This window comes from Castor canadensis, chromosome 6 (assembly GCF_047511655.1).
Source record: "Castor canadensis chromosome 6, mCasCan1.hap1v2, whole genome shotgun sequence".
In the NCBI taxonomy this organism is placed as follows: Eukaryota; Metazoa; Chordata; class Mammalia; order Rodentia; family Castoridae; genus Castor; species Castor canadensis.
This window is the reverse complement of record NC_133391.1, coordinates 43,805,592-43,828,726: the sequence shown is the minus strand read 5'-3', so window position 1 is coordinate 43,828,726 and position 23,135 is coordinate 43,805,592. Positions and strand designations below refer to the sequence as shown.

Below are 23,135 nucleotides of genomic sequence, written 5' to 3'. Positions count from 1 at the left end.
ATTACTATTGTTCATTATTTTGGTGAGACCCCAAAATATATATTTTGTTTATATTGGGAAAGACCGTTGTGTCTCAGAACCTCTGCGTGAAGCTGGGTTTTTTTGGGTTTTTTTTGAATGTCTTTTTGTCTCCTTTATCTAAAACAGTTACTTTTGTTATTTACAAAAGCATCTCTAGAGACATTTTTTTTTTTTACATTTGTCCTCTTATATTACACCCCCCTCTCCAGAGGTAACTCTGACTTCTGTCAGGAAAAGTGGCGTTGTGTCAAGGGGTCCCCAGACAGTCAGTCAGGGTCTCTTTCAAGATGTCAAAGGGGGGGTCTGTCAAGGGGTCCATGGTACCAGGAGGGGATCTCTGGTGTGTGTGACTTTGTCTCCATCACCATTTGCAGCTTGATTGTCTCTAACCTTGAAGAAACAAACTTGACAAACAGATTAAGAGACCAGGGGCTGAGTAGAGGGAGGAACCAGGTTAGTGATGGTAGTCAAGATTAATTTTTTTTATAGTTGTAGCAGGAGGTGTTGGCTATATTACATTTTTTTAATGTCTGAACTATTGTTTTGTTTTGTTTTGCATTGAGTAGAATTACCATGGCAATGATACTATATATATATATATATATATATATATATATATATATATACACACACACATATATCTCCAAGAAGAACCCATTGTTGTAAAAAAAAGTTAAAAACACCATCTTGAAGTATCAAAGGACATGTCTAGAGCCAGTAAAAATAGTCACTTTGTCTCTATTTAGAGTAGAAGACCCTGACTAAGAACACGAGTTTGTGCTTGGAAGGGCTTTAATGCTTTGGTTATTTTTGAGAGGTCTGGCATCTGTGACTCTATTTGAACTTTGACAGCATTCCCCCTTGTCTACAAACTGCTTGTCTCTGAGCAATCTCCTCTGAAGACCTGTCTTCCATCCAAGTACTAACCAGGCCCCACCCTGCTTAGCTTCCGAGATCAGATGAGATTGGAAGTGTTCAGGGTGGTATGGCCGTAGACTGAAGATATTTTTCGTTTAATCATTTTCATTTTTTTGTCATGAGGATTTGCTTTTTCCTGGATTTTTTATTTTTGGTCCCACATGAAGGTGGGATCGGGGAGTAACAAGCAGATCAGTACCAACTAGACCTTTTTGGCCAAATTTAAGCAACAAAGAGGCTTAGAAGGAGTGGCTCTTAGGCAGTGGGCTTCCAGACAAGGATAATACAAAACAAAATCCAACAAAAGCAGACATCTAAAAAGCTAACCTGGTTGACACACCAGTACTTATTAGAGCCATGTTTTTTATTTTATTCCTATGTGCATACAATGTTTGGGTCATTTCTCCCCCTTTGCCCCTACCCCCTCCCTTCCCCCCTTCCCTCTCCCTCCCACCCCTCTTGCTACCAGTCAGAAACTATTTTGCCCTTATCTCTGATTTTGTTGAAGAGAGAGTATAAGCAATAATAGGAAGGACCAAGGGTTTTTACTAACTGAGATAAGCATAGCTATACAGGGAGTTGACTTGCATTGGTTTCCTGTACATGTGTGTTACCGTCTAAGTTAATTCTTCTCAAATTAACCTTTTCTCTAGTTCCTGGTACCTTTCTCCTGTTGGCTTCTGTTGATTTAAAGTATCTGCTTTAGTTTCTCTGCATTGAGGGCACCTTATACCTCCCTTGTGTGCTCTCGCTTTATCGTGTGATGAGAGTCCAGTCCCCTTGTGTTTACCCTTGATCTAATGTCTGCATATGAGGGAGAACATATGATTTTTGGTCTTTTGGGCCAGGCTAATCTCACTCAGAATGATGTTCTCTAATTCCATCCATTTACCTGTGAATGATAACATTTCGTTCTTCTTCATGGCTGCATAAAATTTCATTGTGTATAAATACCACATTTCTTGATCCATTCATCAGTAGTGGGGCATCTTGGCTGTTTCTATAACTTGGCTATAGTGAATAGTGCTGCAATAAACATGGGTGTGCAGGTGCCTCTGGAGTAACCTGTGTCACAGTCTTTGGGGTATATCCCCAAGAGTGGTATTGCTGGATCATATGGTAGATCAATGTTTAGCTTTTTAAGTAGCCTCCAAATTTTTTTCCAGAGTGGTTGTACTAGTTTACATTCCCACCAACAGTGTAAGAGGGTTCCTTTTTCCCCGAGTCCTCACCAACACTTGTTAGTGGTGTTGCTAATGATGGCTATTCTAACAGGGGTGAGGTGGCATCTTAGTGTGGTTTTAATTTGCATTTCCTTTATTGCTAGAAATGGTGAGCATTTTTTCATGTGTTTTTTAGCAATTTGAATTTCTTCTTTTGAGAAAGTTCTGTTTAGTGCACTTGATCATTTCTTTATTGGTTCATTAATTTTGGAAGAATTTAGTTTTTTAAGTTCCCTATATATTCTGGTTATTAGTCCTTTGTCTGATATGTAGCTGGCAAATATTTTCTCCCACTCTGAGGGTGGTCTCTTCAGTTTAGAGACCATTTCTTTTGTTGAGCAGAAGCTTTTTAGTTTTATGAGGTCCCATTTATCTATGCTATCTCTTAGTTGCTGTGCTGCTGGGATTCCATTGAGAAAGTTCTTGCCTATACCTATTAATTCCAGAGTATTTCCTACTCTTTCCTGTACCAACTTTAGAGTTCGGGGTCTGATATTAAGATCCTTGATCCATTTTAAGTTAATATTGGTATAGGGTGATATACATAGATCTAGTTTCAGTTTTTTGCAGACTGCTAACCAGTTTTCCCAGCAGTTTTTGTTGAAGAGCCTGCTATTTCTCCATCATATATTTTTAGCGCCTTTGTCAAAGACAAGTTGGTTATGGCTGTGTGGCTTCATATCCAGGTCCTCTATTCTGTTCCACTGGTCTTCATGTCTGTTTTTGTGCCAGTACCATGCTGTTTTTATCATTATTGCTTTGTAATATAGTTTGAAGTCAGGTATTGTGATACCTCCTGCATTGTTCTTTTGACTGAGTATTGCCTTGGCTATTCATGGCCTCTTGTGTTTCCATATAAATTTAATGGTAGATTTTTCAATCTCTTTAATGAATGTCATTGGAATTTTGATGGGAATTGCATTAAACATGTAGATTACTTTTGGGAGTATAGACATTTTTACTATGTTGATTCTACCAATCCATGAACATGGGAGATCTTTCCCCTTTCTGTAGTCTTCCTCAATCTCTTTCTTCAGAAGTTTATAGTTTTCATTGTAGAGGTCAATCACATCCTTTGTTAAGTTTACACCTCGGTTTTTTTTTTTTGAGGCTATTGTAAATGGAATTGTTTTCATATATTCTTTCTCAGTTTGTTCATTTTTAGTGTATAGAAATGCTAATGATTTTTCTATGTTGATTTTATATCCTGCTATGTTGCTATAGGTGTTGATGGTGTCTAGGAGCTTTTGAACAGAGTTTTTTGGGTCTTTAAAGGTATAGGATCATATCAATTAGAGCCATTTTTTATGGACTCGATTGTCAATGCCCCAGAAGGATCAGAACTGTAATGACAAAAACTTGAAAGAGCCATGGTTAAAATTTTGTTGGACAATTTAGCAGCTAACAGAACTGTGCATCAGTACCATTAACTTTTTGTTAGTGTTTATCTAAATTTTGTATTTTAGAAGGCTTTATATACTTGAAAAACACAAACATATTTAATATACAGGAGCCAGCAACAGCATCACATCTCTATAGAGGTGATATGTATGTGAATTTATATATTATATTTTAATTTATGTATTAATGTAACAACTATAAGAATTTAGTTGTTACTCTTGGAGTAAAACCTTAGAATTTTCATCAGTTGGGGGGAGCAGTGTTAGTGACCCCAAATAGCCTAGTCACAGAAACATATAGGTTACTGACAGCATTAGAATCACCAAAGGCAATAGTTGTTTAACCATAATTATGATGTCATCTGGAAGACTTTGCATAAATCAACTCTTAAATAAATTTTTATTTAGTTATGACTCAGTTACCTCAGTAGTCAAAACCCTGACATAAATCACCAGAGAACAAGTAAATATTGATGGGGACTAAGTGTGGAATTAGGAAGCATAGTGGCCAAGAATCATGGCTGAGGTGTTCATAAGGAATCACATCCCAGATTGTTGACATTAACACATGGCTCATGACATACAGCAGGGTTCCACCAACCTGTAGTCAATGGAGCCCCCTAAAATAACAGGCCCAATCTGGCCATTCCAGGCCAAAAATTCCCTCCACCCGACATGTGGAAGGAGTAGGACTAACACCTCTGCTCTGTTGACTTTAATAAAAAAAAACTTGAGGTCTCAAGACCTCCAGTGTAGCATTTCTTTTTGAGTTTTTTTTTTTTTTAAATCCTACCTGGAGGGTGTACTGACTTTGTTTTTACTTTGTTTTACGTAAGTAAATTTGTTTCAACACACATATCAGTGCAGCAGCATTCCCTGTGCTCAGCTGCCTCTTGCCTCTCTGTGTTTTAATGATCTCTTGTATCTTGATAAATTTTTGGATCAACCTGTAGCACCAAAAATCTCTGAAAGTTATCTTGACAAAACAATTTACAGAAAGCCCATTTGTTAATAGACCCATGTATTATAAGAGAGAATTAAATCTCAAATTTTATTTACCACAGAATGAAAACAGGCCAAGGTCATTTAACTATCTAAAACTATCTTTTAACTATCTAAAATTTAAGATTTTTGCTGCAGCCTGTTGCCTGGCCCTTTCCTTTTTCTCTAGTCTGAGCCCAAGTGTTAACACCTGAATGCCTGCATTTTAGTGAGACCTGATTGACATAAGGTTGAAAACTATTTTTTTAAGTAGCAGCAGAATATAACAGAAGTAACAATTTTTTTATATAACTGTATAATAAGAACCATCCTGAAGATGTTTATATATTTATATTCAAAAAAACCCAAAAAACAAAAAAACACAGGTCTTAAGCAGTCTACAACAGAGATCTCCAACATAAACATCCTGGGCTTTTTTGTTTTGTTTTGTTACCTTCAATATCACATTAACCTTATAACAGAACTCTAAGAACCATTTTGAAGATGTTTGTATACACATAAAAGTTTTATAAATTAAGCATGCCAAAAAAATGTCAATTTAAGTGCATGTAAGATAAGCTGGAATTCCAGGAGCAAATTAAATTTTGCCCATTGCTCTTTTAGAGATATAAACAAAATAACACATAAAAATGACACTTCCAGAAAAATCTTTTAAATTATATTCAGAGGGCTATTTGGTGGAATGGTGGATGATACATCTATTCTCTTGTGAATCTCACTCTTTGGAACTGAATTTTTGTTACCCATCCCTTAATCTTGGCTGTGTGTTTTCCTGGGAAAAGGCTCAACCCCCATACTGGAGGTTTCTTGCATTTTACCCATATCCCCGGGAGACTATTCAATACCCCATATTGGGGATTTCTTATATTTTACTCATATCCCTGGGAGAATATACAACCTCCTGCATTGGAGGTTTCTTATATTTTACCCAAGTGCTTCCTCTGCCTCAGGAGTCAGCTTTGTGTCCGAGACAAGTCCCAGTCACACCCACACAGCCTCCAAGATGTCCAGACCACCAAAGTGGTACTCAACTTTCCTACCATGGTCCATGTACAGAGTTAACCTGGTCCTTCAAGGTGCTTGCTTGGACCGGCCCTTTTTTGACTTATGATTTGGACTTTATTATTGGCCACAGAGATAGTGGATCCCCCCAGCCCTGAGGCCATTGCAGCAAGACAGCGAGATGCATCTTCTGAGGAGGGGGTCTCCATGGCTCCCTGGGCGACACGAAGATCCCGGACGAGCCTCCATGTTGTTAGAAATATCTTTAAGATATTGGGGTGTCATAAGAGAGATGACACTACTCAGAAATCAATAGGCAAGGCAAAATTTACTTCTATAGAAGGGTGCACACCAGGCAGGAAGTCTGAAGGGGTTTCATCTCACACCATGCTGTCCCTCTCTTGCCCCTGGATTGAGCAGGGTTTGGGCTCACAGTCTACATGGTTGGCTAATTAGAAGGGGGCCAGGTTGGGAGGGGGCTTTGGGAACAAAGAAGTTTAAAAGTTCAGGGAAGCAATAACTGTTTTTGGTTATCAGCTCCAGAACCAGGGCATCAGGGCATCTAGTGGAATTCTTGCCCCTGCTGAGGAGAACAACACTTTGTCTTTCATAGGAACTTGTATCATATTGAGCAGAGTCCATGAAGCGAGTGTATGGGAAGTGAGTTAGTGAGACTAACATTTGTAACAGCAGTGATTACTGATTAAATCTTTTGAGAGAAAAGACCCAACCCAAGTTGATTCTCACAATTCCCCTCTTTTCTTTTATTTACCATTCTTTTTTTAAAACTTAGCTAGTTTTAATTGACTTTTGGTCAAGCCTGGTCATCTAGTTGTTCCCATCCTTATAAGACCAGACATTTTAAGGGCCTCATTAGTTTATTTTGTTCTTGAGTCTTGTCACCTATATTTTATTACTATTGTTCATTATTTTGGTGAGACCCCAAAATATATATTTTGTTTATATTGGGAAAGACCGTTGTGTCTCAGAACCTCTGCGTGAAGCTGGGTTTTTTTGAATGTCTTTTTGTCTTCTTTATCTAAAACAGTTACTTTTGTTATTTACAAAAGCATCTCTAGAGACATTTTTTTTTTTTACATTTGTCCTCTTATATTACACCCCCCTCTCCAGAGGTAACTCTGACTTCTGTCAGACTTAAAGTTAGAGACTTTTTACACCTTGAGAGATGACGGAAGAGGAAAGGATGACATAGAGCTGGGTCAGAGGAGGAGAATATGATGAAGCAAACAAGATTGAGAGAGAGTCTAGAGTGGAGATAAACAAAGGCCTAAATACAGGAGGACCTTGGTCCACGTCCCATAGTGCTGGAGGAAGTTTTTGAGATCATGCTGGATTTGGAAAGCGAAAGTGCCCTGCTTGGGCCAATAGTTACTGGGGCCAGGATGTGTTACAATTTCTGTGAGACCCAGGGTCTGAAGGTTTTGGAGGAGACATCCCATGGGGACAACAGGAGCCATTTTCCCATTGTTGGACTTCCATCCCACACAGGAAAAGGTGGTAAGTAATCCCCACAGTGGTCCTACCTGATAGTCTATGATATGTGTGCACCTTAGAAAATATCAGGTAAGTCCACTCAGTTGGTGAATGGAGGGAATCTCTCAACCGGCTGGGGCTTTGGAAGTGAAGTCTTAAACTCTGGCAGTGTTTCCTGGAAAAAGGAAAGGGGAAAAATTGAAGGCCTGTGTGGGATGGAAGCCCAACAATGGGAAAATGTTGGAGCCATCAAAGAAAGGAAAGGGTGGGGGAGATTGAGTGATGAAAAGAGGGGGAGAGGCAGCAGGGAATGGGGAGTGAGCCTGGGAAGAACCACCGCTTGTCCACTGCTTCCCAGGTTGCAAGAGTGGAGAGCTGAGAGCAGATCCTACAAGACCTACCCCAGGTTTCAGCACCCTCCATTAGGCTAAAAGAGGCACAGAACAGATAGGCAGAGGATGGCTCAAAAGCCAGCACAGGTTTTACTCAGGAAGAAGCCCTGCTCAGGGGAGTATCCAGCCAAAGCCAGAATCCCACTGCCACTTACAGACTTGGAGTAGATATGGGGGGGGGTGTACTTTGGAGGGGAAGTTTAGCTGGGTGGGGAAAAAATGGGAAGCTAGAGGAGATGCATGCTCAGCCAGCTCAACCCTCAACGCTCAGGGGCAAAGTGAGAGTTTGTCATTCCCTTGAGGCTAGATATGGTCCTTCCAGTAAGTGGTAGGGTGTTTCCATTAAGTTGCTTGCAAGGGTGTGTGGGGGGGTCTGCTCCTAACATGGCTTCCCTTTTGTTTACCCTAACACCTTTCTTTGGCAGAATTGCGAAATTAATCTCTCTCTTTTTGCTTTGATTGCTAGGAACCTGGGAAAATCCATTTAAAAATATTGTTACTTATTCTCTATCTGGGTATTTAACTCTGATAAATCAATTTGAATATAGATAACTCTGCCTAAATTAATAAACTATTCCATTATGTGATTTTTATTAATTGTAAAACGAGTGCCACAATCATTTAAGAAAAGCTGGAAAATGCAAAGAAGAAAACCCCTGTGATTTTATTATGCCAATGTAACCATGTGATTTCTGGTTTGTTTTGTTTTTACAGTTTTGGTTCCTCTGTTGGGGATAGCAGCTCGCTTGGTTCTATTTACTTCCTTGTTTTCTCCAGAAACTCACTTTCCTGTTTCTCTTTCCTTGGCCTCACGTGTCTGTCCTCTGAGGCCCCAAATCTGCACACGGGGACTGGAGAAGCCCCAAATTATCTGCGGCCCACGTGACTTTACTCAATTTTCCATCTTCTTGGTTCGGCGAGGACGGAGAACTGCCACCCAAATAGCCACTCCAAAAGCAGCTTGTGGGGCGGGATTCTGAGTGCGGTGGCCCACGAGAAACCTCAGGCGTTGTCCCAGGATCGCGGGAGTAAGTGGCCAACTGTGACAGAGACAATAGTCCGAGGGTGCAATGTCATTTCTCCTGTGACAGGCGCATACATGGGGCCCGGATCTGGTCCCTCCCCATCCCTGTCACACGCTTTGGGGACCATCGAGTGACGCGGCTCCGGAAACCTTTCTTGCCGCGCCTAGGTTTCCGGGGCAGGCATTTCCAGCCCCGAGCAGTGGAAGGGAGCAGGAGGGAGGAGGAGTAGGGGCGGGGCCTCCGGCAAGAGTGAGGGGCGGGGCCGGAGCAGGCGGCAGGAGTGGGGCAGGGGCGGGGCCTCCAGCAAGAGTGAGGGGCGGGGCCGGAGCAGGCGGCAGGAGAGGAGTAGAGGCGGGGCCTCCGGCAAGAGTGAGGGGCGGGGCCGGAGCAGGCGGCAGGAGAGGAGTAGGGGCGGGGCCTCCGGCAAGAGTGAGGGGCGGGGCCGGAGCAGGCGGCAGGAGAGGAGTAGGGGCGGGGCCTCCGGCAAGAGTGAGGGGCGGGGCCGGAGCAGGAGGCAGGAGGAGTAGGGGCGGGGCCTCCGGCAAGAGTGAGGGGCGGGGCCGGAGCAGGCGGCAGGGGTGGAGCAGGGGCGGGGCCTCCGGCAAGAGTGAGGGGCGGGGCCGGAGCAGGCGGCAGGAGTGGGGCAGGGGCGGGGCCTCCAGCAAGAGTGAGGGGCGGGGCCGGAGCAGGCGGCAGGAGAGGAGTAGGGGCGGGGCCTCCGGCAAGAGTGAGGGGCGGGGCCGGAGCAGGCGGCAGGAGAGGAGTAGGGGCGGGGCCTCCGGCAAGAGTGAGGGGCGGGGCCGGAGCAGGCGGCAGGAGAGGAGTAGGGGCGGGGCCTCCGGCAAGAGTGAGGGGCGGGGCCGGAGCAGGCGGCAGGAGAGGAGTAGGGGCGGGGCCTCCGGCAAGAGTGAGGGGCGGGGCCGGAGCAGGCGGCAGGAGTGGGGCAGGGGCGGGGCCTCCAGCAAGAGTGAGGGGCGGGGCCGGAGCAGGCGGCAGGAGAGGAGTAGGGGCGGGGCCTCCGGCAAGAGTGAGGGGCGGGGCCGGAGCAGGCGGCAGGAGAGGAGTAGGGGCGGGGCCTCCGGCAAGAGTGAGGGGCGGGGCCGGAGCAGGCGGCAGGAGTGGGGCAGGGGCGGGGCCTCCAGCAAGAGTGAGGGGCGGGGCCGGAGCAGGCGGCAGGAGAGGAGTAGGGGCGGGGCCTCCGGCAAGAGTGAGGGGCGGGGCCGGAGCAGGCGGCAGGAGAGGAGTAGGGGCGGGGCCTCCGGCAAGAGTGAGGGGCGGGGCCGGAGCAGGCGGCAGGAGAGGAGTAGGGGCGGGGCCTCCGGCAAGAGTGAGGGGCGGGGCCGGAGCAGGCGGCAGGAGAGGAGTAGGGGCGGGGCCTCCGGCAAGAGTGAGGGGCGGGGCCGGAGCAGGCGGCAGGAGTGGGGCAGGGGCGGGGCCTCCAGCAAGAGTGAGGGGCGGGGCCGGAGCAGGCGGCAGGAGAGGAGTAGGGGCGGGGCCTCCGGCAAGAGTGAGGGGCGGGGCCGGAGCAGGCGGCAGGGGTGGAGCAGGGGCGGGGCCAGAGCAGGCGGCAGGGGCGAATGGGGGCTGGGCGGACGGACGAGAGGCAAGGAAGCTGGGGAGCGTCTGTCGCTCGTCACTGCCTAGGTGCCTCCGGACTTTGCTTCAGCCCTCACGTGCCCCGCTCGGCCTCCCGCCGCGGCATCTAGGAGGTGAGTCGGCTTTCTCTCCTGAGCGCATCCTCCCCGCGCTCCCCTGTGGCGTCCTCTCGGGGGTCTGCACGGGGCTCGATTCAGCACCGCCCGCCCGCCCGGTCTCTGGCGGGTCCCGGGCCGCCAGCACCTTGGATGAGAGGCGCGGTGCGGGGGTCAGGTGCTACGCCCTAGCTCCTGCCGCCAGCGGCCCCGGCGTCGGAGCGCCCCCACCTGCTTCGCCCGGCGCTCTTGTGTCGTCCGCCCCCTCCCGCGGGAGCTGCGTCTTCGGCCTCCCCGTCCGCCCAGCGCGGGGGCCCCCGGCCGGCGAGCGGAGCCCGCGCGGCTCCTCGGTTCTGTCCACCGCCGGGCGTCCCCTCCCGCAGGGTGGCGGGAGCGGCTGGGTCGCCTCCTCTCCGCGGGGGCCTGGCGGAGCAGGTGCGCGGGGCTCAGCGAGGCGCGAGGCCTTGGACGCCCCGGAGCGCTTCCGTGGGCTGTTACTCCCTCGCCACCCTCAGAGCCACGCCCAGAGATCTAAAAACCCACACCGAGGGACCCGTGCAGGCCACACACCTCTTCCCTGGCAGACCCCGAACCCCAACCCAGACTTTGGATACCAGGCTGGGGCCCTTTCCCTACACCTGCAAGCGCTTGGAAGTTCAGAGCTCAGTGGCTAAACAGTGGGGAAGCGGCTGCCCACTGCCTCCCTTGCCAGTGCCTCAGAATGGTTTAAATTATGTGCCGATACTCGCTGCTGGTAGAAAAGTTGATTGAGTGGCTGAATGACCGCGTGGGACTTTAGGAGAGACCTGAAACCCTCAGCCACCAAATGGCTGGGCTGGCAAGGGCTCATTCATTCATTCTTCGTTCATTCAACTATTAGGAATGTGCAGCTGGTGGGGGATGTCAGGGTGGGACCATGGTGGGGCAGTGAGGGGGTGAGCTGAGGAACAGTGGAGGCCTCTGTAGGGTTGGATGTGGGCTTGAGCCTTCTGGGATGGGATTTACTCTCATCAGGCAGGGGATGGGGCAGTGAGGAGCAGGCTGGGAACCCAACCCAGAGCTTCTTGGCTTGCCTGTAGTTTCTAGAAGTCTCCCTCAAAGCCAGATCCCAGCTGACCCTGCTGTGGAAGGGAGCTGGGGAAGCTTCAAGAAGGATGTGTTTTTTTCACTTCTCCATCTCTACCCAGCCAGGGCACTTGGCACCTCTGAGATGTGGAGGGCTGCCCCTCCAGCTATGAGTGTCCTCCACTGTGGGGAGTTCAGTGAGCCCAGTTCTATGGAAGCTTTGTTAGGATAAGGATGTTGGGGCTGGCAGAGTGGCTCAAGCAGTAAGAGTGCCTGCCTAGCAAGAATGAGGCCCTGAGTTCAAATCCCAGTGCTGCCCCCCAAAAAAAAAAAAAAGATGAGCGTGCCAGCCAAATCTCTTCTGCAGGCAGTGTGTGTGCTCCCCTCTGCTGGGAACAGGGTCAGCACCTCATAGCCTGGCTTAGAAGGCAGCATCAGGCATAAGCTCCTGAGGAACAGGTGTGGTCCTGGCTACTGTGATGTGAACTTGTAGGCTTTGATGGTGGTTGGTGCAGAGCTGTGGGTGCATTGCTATTAGTTGGTCTGAAGAAATTGGATAGGACTGGCAGAGGAGTCCAGGCTATTGTGGGTTCTGAAGGATGAGTAGGAGTGTGAAAGAGAAAAGGGGGAGTCAAGATAGTGCAGGGCATACTGGGAAAGGATAGGAAAGATGACTTGCTGTCAATCTCAGAGCCTGAGGTGAACAAGAGCAGAAGTTTACTTCCCCTTTCCCCTCCTTCCCTTCCCTTGTACCCCCTTCTCCCTTCCCCTCCCACTTCTCTCTTCCCCCTTCCTTTCCATTCCCTTCCCTTCTGCCTTCCCCTTTCCCCCTTCCCCTTTCTCTTCCATGCTGGGAATGGAACCCAGGGTCTTGCACATGCTATGTAAGTGTGCTGTTGCTGAGCCATACCCCCACATGGTTTCTGTAAACTCTTCCTCCCTTACTAACCCCTATGAGGGAGGTGCGGCTCTCCAGGTTCCAAAGCAGCTAGTGAGGTGCACTGGGAGCAGGCAAAGCTTTAGGAGACAGTGCCAAGGTTCCGCTTGGTGGGACTTCCCCCAGGAACCATCCTGGAGGCTACCATAGCTCCTCTGCCCTAATTCAGTCTTTGCCCCTCTTCTTCCTCTTTTCTGTCAGCCTCCTTTGGTCCAAATGGAGATGTTTCAGAGAAAAGGCCAACACATGGCTCATTGTTATGAACCACAAAGCAACCATTTCTGAAGGTACTGTTGCTTTGAAAATTGAATTCTTGGTTGACTTTGTGGATGTTTGTGCCCATGATCTGGGTTTGGTGCCCAGTACTTCCAAAAAAAAAGTAAAAGAAACCAAGAAGGAAGTGGTTTGTTTTAAATTATCTTCCCCCCACCTCAGTAATGTAAATGGAGATTCTTAAATCCTATGATCTTGGAGGAGTTCTGAAGGGCATGGAACACTGCTGATTACAGACCAGCTTTTAAAAGGAGGTTGGTTGCTTTCAGGCTGGCAGTGACTGGAAAGTTGTTCTGTGCAGTAGAAGGGTGTAGGTGGCCTTGGTGGCAGCCCTGACCCAGGGACGGATCTCTCAGAAGTGAGGCAGCCACAGTGTGAGAAGATGCCCACCTTTTGGGTCCTAGGCCCCAGTCCAGCTCATAATCAAGATCACCATGGAGCTTTCTGCAAAACTTCCTGTCTGAGCTTCTTCCTGTCTGGCCGAGATCCCGCCTATAGCTAGTCAGCTTTGCCATGCTGATGGCTGGGTTGAAGGCGAGAGGGGTCACCATCTGCCTTGGGCTTGGATTCCCTCTTCCTTTGCTGGCCAAACCTTTTTTAGCAGAAGAACAGGGAGTAGTACTGTGGCTGAGTGCATGGGTGCAGGCTGCCTTTGGAGTTCTAAATGCAGTGTGTACGGAGGCACTGGGGGTGCCCAGCTTGTCTGCTATGGGCCCTGCCCATTTCTATCTGAGGCTAGCAATGACGTGCCTGTATTTCTGCTTTCAGGCATCTCTACATCCATATTTGGTTTAATTTGAGTATCTATATACAGGTGCTCCTCTTAACAACTGGGTTATGTCCTAATAAACCCATCATAAGTTGAAAAATATTAAAAAGGCATTTAATGCACCTAACATACCAAACAGCCCAGCCCAGCTAAGTTCAGTGCACTTTGCATGTGCTCAGAACACTCAGCACATGCATTAGTTTACTGTTGGGTCAAATCACCTAACCTAAAGCCTGTTTGATACTAAAGCATTTGACATATCATTTAATTTGTGTTGTATGACTGGTTCACACCAGTCATCAGTAAGTCGAAAATCTTTAAGTTGGGACCATCCATCTTTCATTTTAATACCATGCTAATTCTATGAAGTTGTGCACATATGCAACATTGGTGGTGATGTTTCCCCGTGTATGTGCATGTGTCTAGGCCAGTGACTGGGACCACAACCTGTCCCAGGAGCTCCTGTTTGGGTCTCTATCCCCCAAAGCCAGAGAAGGAAAAACCTTTGAGTTTATTACCTGTTGAGCACCTTCCCTGTTTTTCCATTTGATCCTCACAAGGCAGAAGTGTCCCTTTTTACAGATGGAGAAGGTGATGGCGTGTTGCAAGTTCAAAGGCAGTTACACCTATCCACTTTAGGTTCTACTCTGGCCAGGGAAGGCACTGGCCTCTTAAAGTGCACATAGGCTTCACTTGTACTTCTTGGGGCTCAGATCTGTTTCAGCAGGGAGAGCTGGCTGGAGTCAGCTGGGAGCTGGAGAGCCCTTAGGAGTTGGGGGCAGTAGGTACAGGACAGGGCCAGGGAGGGGGGCAGAGGGTACATATGGAGGCTGTGGCCCCAGGGCACCTGGGAGGTCTAGACCTGCCTCGCTCCTGTGGGAAGGTCTGGTCCTGTGATTGTAAGAATTGTAAGAAGCCCTAGGAGTTTATATTTCTCTATGCAGCAGGCCAGCTGGCAACTGTGCCATGCCCACCACAGCCACACTCAGTTTAGGCAGCATGCTAGAAACAGGGTTGCCACCTGCACATCAGGTCTGGCATCAGAGCAGGCAGGAGGAGGCCCCTGCCCCAGACGGGCATCTCCTTGGAAACTAGAGGAGAAGCTGCCTCTGGGGTTCCATGGAGAGACCCTGAGATCTCAGTGCTTTATTATTGCATTTAGATGGTCTCCCTTTCCCCAGGCCCAGCAGCTTTGTGTGTGTACATGATTGGGGGCAGAGGGACCACGACCAGACTCTGCTTCTGGGGACCCTGGAATCCATCAAGGCAGGCTCTGGTGGGGTTGAGATTGAACACTTTTGCCTGGGGCTTCTTTAGGAACTTCTAAAACTTTTGGCAGTGGTTTCTTCACCCAGTCCTGGAAAGACTGAGACTGGCGCTGGGTGAAAACACAGCTGTCTTTGGAAGGAGGCTTCTCTGTAGCCCATCACACCCTCCCCAGCCTGGTAAATGTCCTCATCCTCTCTCATGCTGAAAACCTGTCTCCCCTGAGTTCCACACAAAGCCAGACCAGCTTCTGGCTGTGAGACATCCAGAGTGCCCTGGTTATCTGCCAGGCCCTTTGGAGATCTCTAAGGCTGGCCAGGGAGCTGGTACAGGGCCACGTTGGGAACACATCTCTCCAGGTTGTCTCACCAGCTGAGGTGACTACAGCAGTGCCAACTTTGTATGTCTCAGCAGCCACCCTGTTTTCCCCAATGTAGGTTACTGTCCTCTTTCACAAGTGAGAAAGGACATATTCTGCCAGAGTGTGCAGCAGAAGACTGCTGTTAACCAGGTGCAGGCCCTCACCTGTGCTGGCTGATGTCCTTGCCCCTGCCACCTCTGGCCCAAGGGCAGTGTGGGAGCAGCTGGGGTTCTGTGCTCTGGCTTGGTCTAGGCAGCATCCCTTTTTCTTATGATGAGGCTCTAAATATAGGGTAAAGGGCTGGAGGTGTGGCTTAAGTGGTAGAGCATCTGTACAGCAAGTGGGAAACCTGAGTTTAAACCTCAGTATCGACAAATAAATAAATAAATGAGAAGAGCAGTGGGACAAAGACTCACATAGACATTTTGGAGTGGCTTCTGGGACACCTGTCTCTCTCCTTGCTTTTCCATCTTGCCCTACCCAGTGTCCTCTGACCTTTCAGAAGCCCAGGGCCTGGGCAGGTGAGGGGAAGAACTCTAGGTGTTGGGGGCCTTGAGCTTCCAGTATGGCTGACTTCTGAGAGCCCAAGGGACGTGCATATCCGCTTGAGGGGATGACGGAGCTATCTTGTAAAGAGGCCCCTCCACCCTCAGTTGCTGTATGTAGTTTGTATATATGTATGTATATTTACGTATTTACTTTTGCAGTTCTGGGAATGGAACCTAGAGTCTTGTGTATGTTTGGCTAGGGCTACAGCCCTAGCTCCAGGCACTGTTTTTAAAACCATTATAATCAGGTTTTTAAAAAAAAAATCCATGGGATTAAAAAAAAATTCAGCCATCTAAAAGTGTGCAGGTCGGTTTTGTACATCCACAAAGTTGGGCAGCCTTGCCACCAGCTACTTTTAGAACATTTCAACACTCCAAAATGAAACTGTACTATTAGTTGCTCTCCATCCTGCACCCTCTCAGCCCTGGGGCCAGCCCTTGTCTATGTGGCTGTGTTGGCTCCTCCTGGACACAGCATGTCTATTTAATCAGACCCTGTGGTGGTTTTGTGACTGGCTTCAGTTGCTTAGCAAAATGTTTACAAGGGTCATCCATGTTGTATCAGGTGCCAGTGTTTCTTTTTTTCTGGTCAAACAATATTCCATTGAAAGGGGTATAACATTTTTAAAAATTGATTTATTAGTTGAATTTGATAAACATTTATATTCTTTCTCCTTTTAGTTTTTTTTATGCACAATGCTACTAGGAACATTCATTTACAAATTTTCCTGTTAATATTTTTCATTTCTCATAGATATATACCTAGGAATGGAATCTTTGGGTCATATAATAACTCTGTCTAATCTTTTGAGAAATTGCCAAACTGTTTTCCAAAGATACTCCATCATTTAATATTCTCACTAGCAATCAGTTTCTCATGGCCTTGCTAAAAATTGTCATCTGCCTTTTTTTATTTGCTTCCATTCTGTGGGCTGTTTCCTTCCTTCCTTCCATTACACCCAGTTTGTGTTACTTTCTCTTTTTTTTGGTGGTACTGGGATTTGAACTTGCTGCTAGGCAGGAACTCTATTCCCTGAACCACACTCCCAGCCCCTTTGTTGCTTTAAGCCTCTTTTTTTTTTTTTTTTTTTTTTTTAGGTGGAGTCTCATGTTTTTTCTCAGGGCTGGCCTTAGAAGATCCTCCATCCTATGCCTCCCCAGTAGCTGGGATGATAGGAGCACACCACCACACCTGGCTTATTTGTTGAGATGGTGTCATGGTAACTTTTTGCCCAGACTGACCACTGGGGCCTAGTTCTTAATGGTATCTTTTGAAGCACAAAAGTTTCTAATTTTCATGAGGTCCACTTACCAATTTTTTTCTTTTATCACTTGTACTTTTTAGGGTCATGTCTAAGCATTGCCTAACCCAAGATAATGAAGACTTATTCCTGTGTTCTCTTTTTCAAAGAGTTTTATAGATTTAGCCCTTACATTTAGGCCTATCCCATCCTTGCTAACAGTTAATTGGTGTCATCTGCCTTTTTCATTGTAGCCATCCTGGTCCATGTGAAGTGTTATTTCATGTCAGAAGCCTTGGGTAGATGTATCTCCAAAGAATATAAAGATATACAAATGACCAGTAAGCACATGCAGAAAATGCTCACCAATGGGCTGGGGCTCCAGCTCGGTAGTACAGCACTTGCCTAGCATATGGGAGGAGGCTCTGGGTTCATCCCCAGTGTCAGGGGGAAGAAAGAAAAGAAAGAGACAAATTGAAAAAAAAAAAAAAAGCCTCAAGAAGTAAATCTTTGTGTGTGACTTCAAGCAGGGCCCAAATCTGCTTTCATGAACAGATATACAGTTGTCCCAGTGCCATTTGGTGAAAAGTCCATTTTTTCCCCTGGTCTTGGCTCCTTAGTCAAAGAGTAATTAACCAGACTGGAGGCATAGCTCAAATGGTAGAGTGCCCGCCTAGTAAATTCAAGGTCCTTAGTTCAAACCCCAATACTGCAAAATAGAAAACTAATAATTATCCATAAATATTAGGTTTGGGGCTGTTAAATCTATTTCATCTGTTTATCCTCTGCCAGTACCACAGTGTCTTTATTAACTGTGTCCTTGTAGTAAGTTTGAAATCAGGAATGTGAGTCCACCAGCTTTGTTCCTTTGCAAAATAGGTTATTTTTGAAAATGTCCCTTGTATTCCCATATGAATTAAGGAACCTGTGGAGAGCGGAGTAGAAGTCTATGAGGACATAAGCACAGCTGTACTCACTGTTCTTCAGGTTGAGTTTGGCACAGCCCCAGCCACAGAATAGGGCAAGAATAAGATGCAGAGCAGCTGCTTTTCCTAAAATGTTTATGTCACATAGTCTATGGGCTGAGATTTGGCACCGCCCCAGCAGCAGAAGAGAAGGAGAAGGCAGGATGCAGCTCAGCTGCTTTTCCTAAATTGTTTAGAAGCAGGAAGGCAGGTTCCTCTTGTTACAATGTCACACTCCTCCACCTCCTTGTTTACCACTGGATATAAAAGACTCACTGAAGGAGGACACAAGGCTTTTTGGATGGGGGGGCGCTTTATGGATGGGGGAGGCTTTTTCATGGGGGTTTTTGGCTGAAGGGAGATTGCTGAAGGGAAAAGAATTGCTGAAGGAGAATTGCTAAAGGGGAACTGCTAAAGAGGGGTTAATAGAATTGGTTGGCAGCTTGCAAGAGGACTGCCGCTGTTGTTTGTCTGCAAGTCTGAGGGCCGAGACTTTAAGAAAGGTAAAGAGAGAACATGGGACAGTGCAAGTCTGCACCAAGAACTTTATACCTAGGCTTTAGAAAAGCTAAGCTAAAGAAAAGCTAAGAGAAAACATGGGACAGAGCAAGTCTAAGGAAAGAGACTGTAAAGTACAGAAAAGAAGACTTTAGAAGTAAGGTTTTAAAGAATTGTAAAGGAGTCAGTCCTTAAAGAATAAAGATAGAGAAAAGAAGCAGAGTAATTGAAGAGAGTAACAGAAAAAAAGCAATGAGGCTGTTGTGCATCTCCATCCGAGCACCTAAGACACTTGATCCCACTGTCTGTGTGTCTGTCTATCCTTTGTCCTTTCTGCGTCTCCTGTCGCCCCCAGTTAGCCCCAGTTAGGTTCAGTAGTAACAGGAGTGAGAAAAAGCTCACTTCAGGAACCATTTGTCACTTTCTGCAAAAAATCCAGCTGGGGTTGTAATAAGAATTGCATTGAATCTGCAGATCAATTGGCGAGTGTTGCTATCTTAACATGCAGACTTCCAATCCATGAACATGTGATAGCTTCTCATTTATTTATTTTCAACCATGAAGAAAAGAAATTAATTTCTTCACTTGCTTTCAACAGTCATTGTGGTTTTCACTCAGGGTACAGACCTGATGCTTCCTGTGTCAAATTTATACCTAAATATTTTAGTTCTATGTGTGTGTGTCTGTGTGTTTAGCAGTGCTGAGGATGGAACCCAAAGACTCTTACATGCTAGGCAAGCAGTTTACCACTCAGCTATATCTCCAGACCCCTAATATTTTAGTTTTCTTAGTACTGTTATAAAGCACTTGCTTTCTTGATTTCATGTTTGCGCTGTTTATTGTTAGTGCAATTGTTTTTACCTGAAACATTGGTTTACTCAGGTATTGGTTCCAATAATTTTTACTGGGTCCTCTAGCTTTTTTTTTTTCTTCTTCTTCTTCTTTTTTTTTTTGGTATTGGGGCTTGAACTCAGGGCCTATACCTTGAGCCACTCCACCAGCCTTTTGTTGTGATGAGTTTTTTCGAGACAGAGTCTCAAGAACTATTTGCCTGAGCTGGCCTTGAACCGCAGTCCTCCTGATCTCTGCCTCCTGAGTAGCCAGGATTATGGGTGTGAACCACAGGTGCCTGGCTCCCCCAGCTTTTTGGATCTAAGCTGTGTCTGGCAGTTGTGTTAGAGCCTCCCAGTTGATTACAGTGTGCAGTCAGGATGGAGTTATCAGATCAGTGGTTCCCATGCCTGAGCTTCCCTAAGGGCTATAGGGAAAACCCCAGTGCTGGGAGCTAAGTCTCAGCTGAGATACAAAGGAGTTGGACTGGAACTGTGCCCTAATCTCCAGCTTCTTCCTTTCCTTATGAGTTCCAGTCAGGTTGAGTGAACAGAATTGTGGCCTCCCTCACTTGTATTCTTGGGGGGAAAAGGGTGGGAAAAGCCCATTTGATGAAACTGGTTGGAATCAAAACTGGAAGAAAGTCAGCTGGTTAGGGAAGCCTGCGTGTGAACAATCAAGGGCTTGAGGGCCACTTCCTGTTCCTGTCCATCCCAGGTAACGGGACTGCACCGCCCCGAGGGCAGGGAGTATCATCTTGCAGCTCTGAACTGTGTGTTTTATATTCATAAGTAGCCATTAGTGCTGGCAGGCACCTAGCAGTCCACACCATATGGGAAGTGGTCACTGGGGACAGGCTCAGGGATAGAACACTTGCCTAGCAAGCATGAGGCCCAGGTTTAATCCCCGGTATCACAGAAAAGAAAACAGCAACCTTCAGGAAAGTGGTTGTGTGATCTCACTGGTTCCTTCTTCAGCTAAACGAAATCTCTGACATGCCCATCTTGATGCTTCATATTTGTATGAGACTTGGGTTCTCTAAGTCAGAGTCTTTTTCTATTTCTTTTTTTTGGCAGTACTGGGATTTGAACTCAGGGCTTTGTGCCTGTATGTAGGTGCTGTACCAACTTGAATCATGCCTCAGCCCTTTTTGATTTAGCTGTTTTTTGATCTCATGTTCATGCTCTATCCGGCCTGGACTGCAGTCCTGCCTATGGCTACTTCTCAAGGAGCTGAGATTACAGGCATGAGCCACTGTGCTCAGCAGCTTTGGCAGATTCTAGACATTTTCAACTATTCTTGAAAACTGAGATTTGAATACAGAGGCTCATACTTGCTGTGCACATGCTCTCCACCACCTGAGCCATACCTCCAGCATTCAGAAATCTTTTCAGAATGTAAGTTCACATAACTAAGGTAAATCTTTGGCAAATGAGAATAATTTGGGTTTAAAAAATGCTGTATTTTTTTCTTTATCAGTATTAATTGTAATACAGTTATACATGTTATTCTACTTGCTTTTTTCCCTCTTACCAAATAAGCTAATATTACTTTTAATATAATGTTTGCCACTATGAAAATTGTAAGTTTGTGTTCAGCTAAGTTGGATCATCATTCTGACAATGTTTTGTTTACTCTTTGGGTGTTGGGGATTGAATCCAGGGTCTTGTGCATGTTAAGTATGTACTCTACCACTGAGCTACACTCCCAGCCCTGACAATGCTTTTATTTTATCAGCATTCCAAAGTACAATTTGAGGTAACTTTAAAAACCTTGACTGATATTAAGCTAATTAATGAATAATCATTGTATACCCACATTCTTTCTTTTTTGCTTGCTTGCCCTTTTTGAGACAGGATCACACGTGTAGCCCAGACTGGCCTCATACTCGTGATCCTCCTGACTCAGCCCCCACATGCTGGGATTATCAGTATGTGCTACCATGCCCAGCCACCCCTTAATTTCTAAGACAAAATACTCAAACGTGGGTATAACTTTTACACTTTCTCAAATTCTAAAAGGAAACTGTATCTTTGGATGGTGTTTCCCATTTTGAGAAAGCATGAAAGGGACTTGTGTAGCCATGTGGCTGTGCAAAGTTGTGTTATGTGTTCATGAGCATATGAACACATAGCTCAAATATGTCAGAGTGTCAGACAGCTTTCACTTGTCATCACCCCACCACCAGCTCTCTTTGAAACACGAGTTAGTTACTTTGGTTGAAAATTATAATTAAGGCAGACATAGTGGCTCACATCTGTAATCCTAGCCATTTGGGAGGCTGAGATCAGGAAGATTGTGGTTCCAGGTGAGCCTGGGCAAAACAGTTCATGAGACTCCATCTCAACAAATAGCTGGGCACGATGGCTTGTGCCTGTCATCCCTGCTTCTTTGGGAAGTATAAAACAGGAAGATTGCAGTCCAGGCTGGCCCTGGCAAAATGTAAAGTACTATTTCAAAAATAACCAGAGCAAAAAGAGCTGGAGGCATGGCTCAAGTGGTGGAGCACAAAGCTTTGAGTTCAATCCACCCGTGCTACCTACCCCCTCTTATTTTTCAAAGAAAAAGGGTAGTTTTTTCTCCTGGAACTTCAATCTCTAGACCTTTTTTTCCCTGTTTTTGGTGGTACTGGAGTTTGAACCCAGGCCTCATGCTTGCTAGGCAAGCACTCTACCATTTGAGTCACTCCATCAGCTCTAAACCTTTTTTTTTTTTTTTCCAGTACTGGGACTTTATCTCTGGTCCTACACCTTGAGCCATTCCACCAGCCCTTTTCTTGTGAAGGGGTTTTTCAAGATAGGGTCTCATAAACTACTGCCCATGCTGGCTTCAAACTGCAATCCTCATCTGCTTCCTGAGTAGCTAGGATTACATGCGTGAGCCACTGGCGCCTGGCTTGCACTATACCTTTTTATACATAAAAATTATTGAGGAACAAAAAATTCTTTGATTAAGTGGGTTTTATCTATTGATATTTTTTAAGAATTAAAACAGAGAAGCCCGGCCTAGTGATGCATGCCTGTAATACCAGCTACTCAAGGAAGCAGAGGGAGGAGGATTGCTAGTTTGAGGCCAGCACTGACAAAGTTAGTAAGACCCCCATCTCAAAGACAAACACAAATAGAAAAAGGGGGGCTGAAGGTGTGGCTCAAGTTGTGAGCAATTGCTTAGCAACTGGAGGCCTGAGTTTAATTCTCAGTACTGAAAAAAAAAAAAGGAATTAAATCAGAAATGTTAATTTTTTTGAGATGGGGTCTCACTGTGTACCCCAGGCTGATTTTGAACTTGAGATCCTCCTGCCTATATCTCTAGAGTGCTGGGATTACAGGTAGGAACTACTTTGCCCAGTTTTAAAACAGAATTTTTGAAACTAGTTCATTTATTTGAAATGTTTGAAACTGCTTATTAACAGTATTTTTTATAAAACAACTGTATTTGACAAAAATGAAACATTTTAGGGGAAAAGCAGCATTGTTTCCTGTGTTTTGCATATCTGTTGAATATCTGACTCTGTATTATCCTGGTATGGATGCTGTAAAAATATTGTCACATGAGAAACCAAGCAACACTTAGAGAAGTGGAGAACTCAGATTTTATTTAACACTGGTGGTCCCAGATGAGCTCACACTCAAAATTCTGGGCCCCCAACAATAAATTCACCAGATTCTTACAGGGCAGTGCGGGGCATCAGGTTACAAGGAATGTGTTAGTTGTTAATAGGTGGACCAGCTCAATGAAGAGAAACTAAAGCTGATACCTTAAAAGCAACTGAGGCCAATAGGAGAAGGGGACCAGGAACTAGAGAAAAGGTTAGATCAAAAAGAATTAACCTAGAAGGTAACACACATGCACAGGAAATCAATGTGAGTCAACTCCCTGTATAGCTATCCTTATCTCAACTAGCAAAAACCCTTGTTTCTTCCTATTATTGCTTATACTCGCTCTTCAACAAAATTAGAGATAAGGGCAAAATAGTTTCTGCTGGGTATCGAGGGGTTGGGGGTAAAGGGAGGGGGCGGAGAGGGTGGTAAGGGAGGGTGGGGGCAGCGGGGAGAAATGACCCAAGCATTGTATGCACATATGAATAAAAAAAAAAATAGGTGGGCCAGTGCTGGGTGAGAGACCCGGGGTTGTTTAGATAGGAGCAGCAGGGGAGGTCTGCTTTGGAAAGTTTGTTTACAGAAGGAGACAAAGGAAGGTGGGAATGGGCAGT

The 23,135-nt window shown here is 46.1% G+C and overlaps 1 protein-coding gene across 7 annotated transcripts in view; it reads left to right on the top strand.

The window, feature by feature from the left end:
• The first annotated feature begins 6,964 nt into the window (after nucleotides 1-6,964).
• The window catches only part of Bid (BH3 interacting domain death agonist), a 48,496-nt gene continuing 32,325 nt past the window's right edge, over nucleotides 6,965-23,135 (top strand). For 2 of the 7 annotated variants that reach the window (XM_074076440.1, XM_074076437.1), the window contains exon 1: nucleotides 10,031-10,186. The gene's annotated coding sequence lies outside the window, so the exon portion shown is untranslated. Of the gene's footprint in view, nucleotides 7,085-8,365; nucleotides 8,481-10,027; nucleotides 10,187-23,135 lie in introns of those variants that run through there. The other 5 variants (XM_074076435.1, XM_074076436.1, XM_074076439.1 and 2 more) reach the window with 5 other exon arrangements.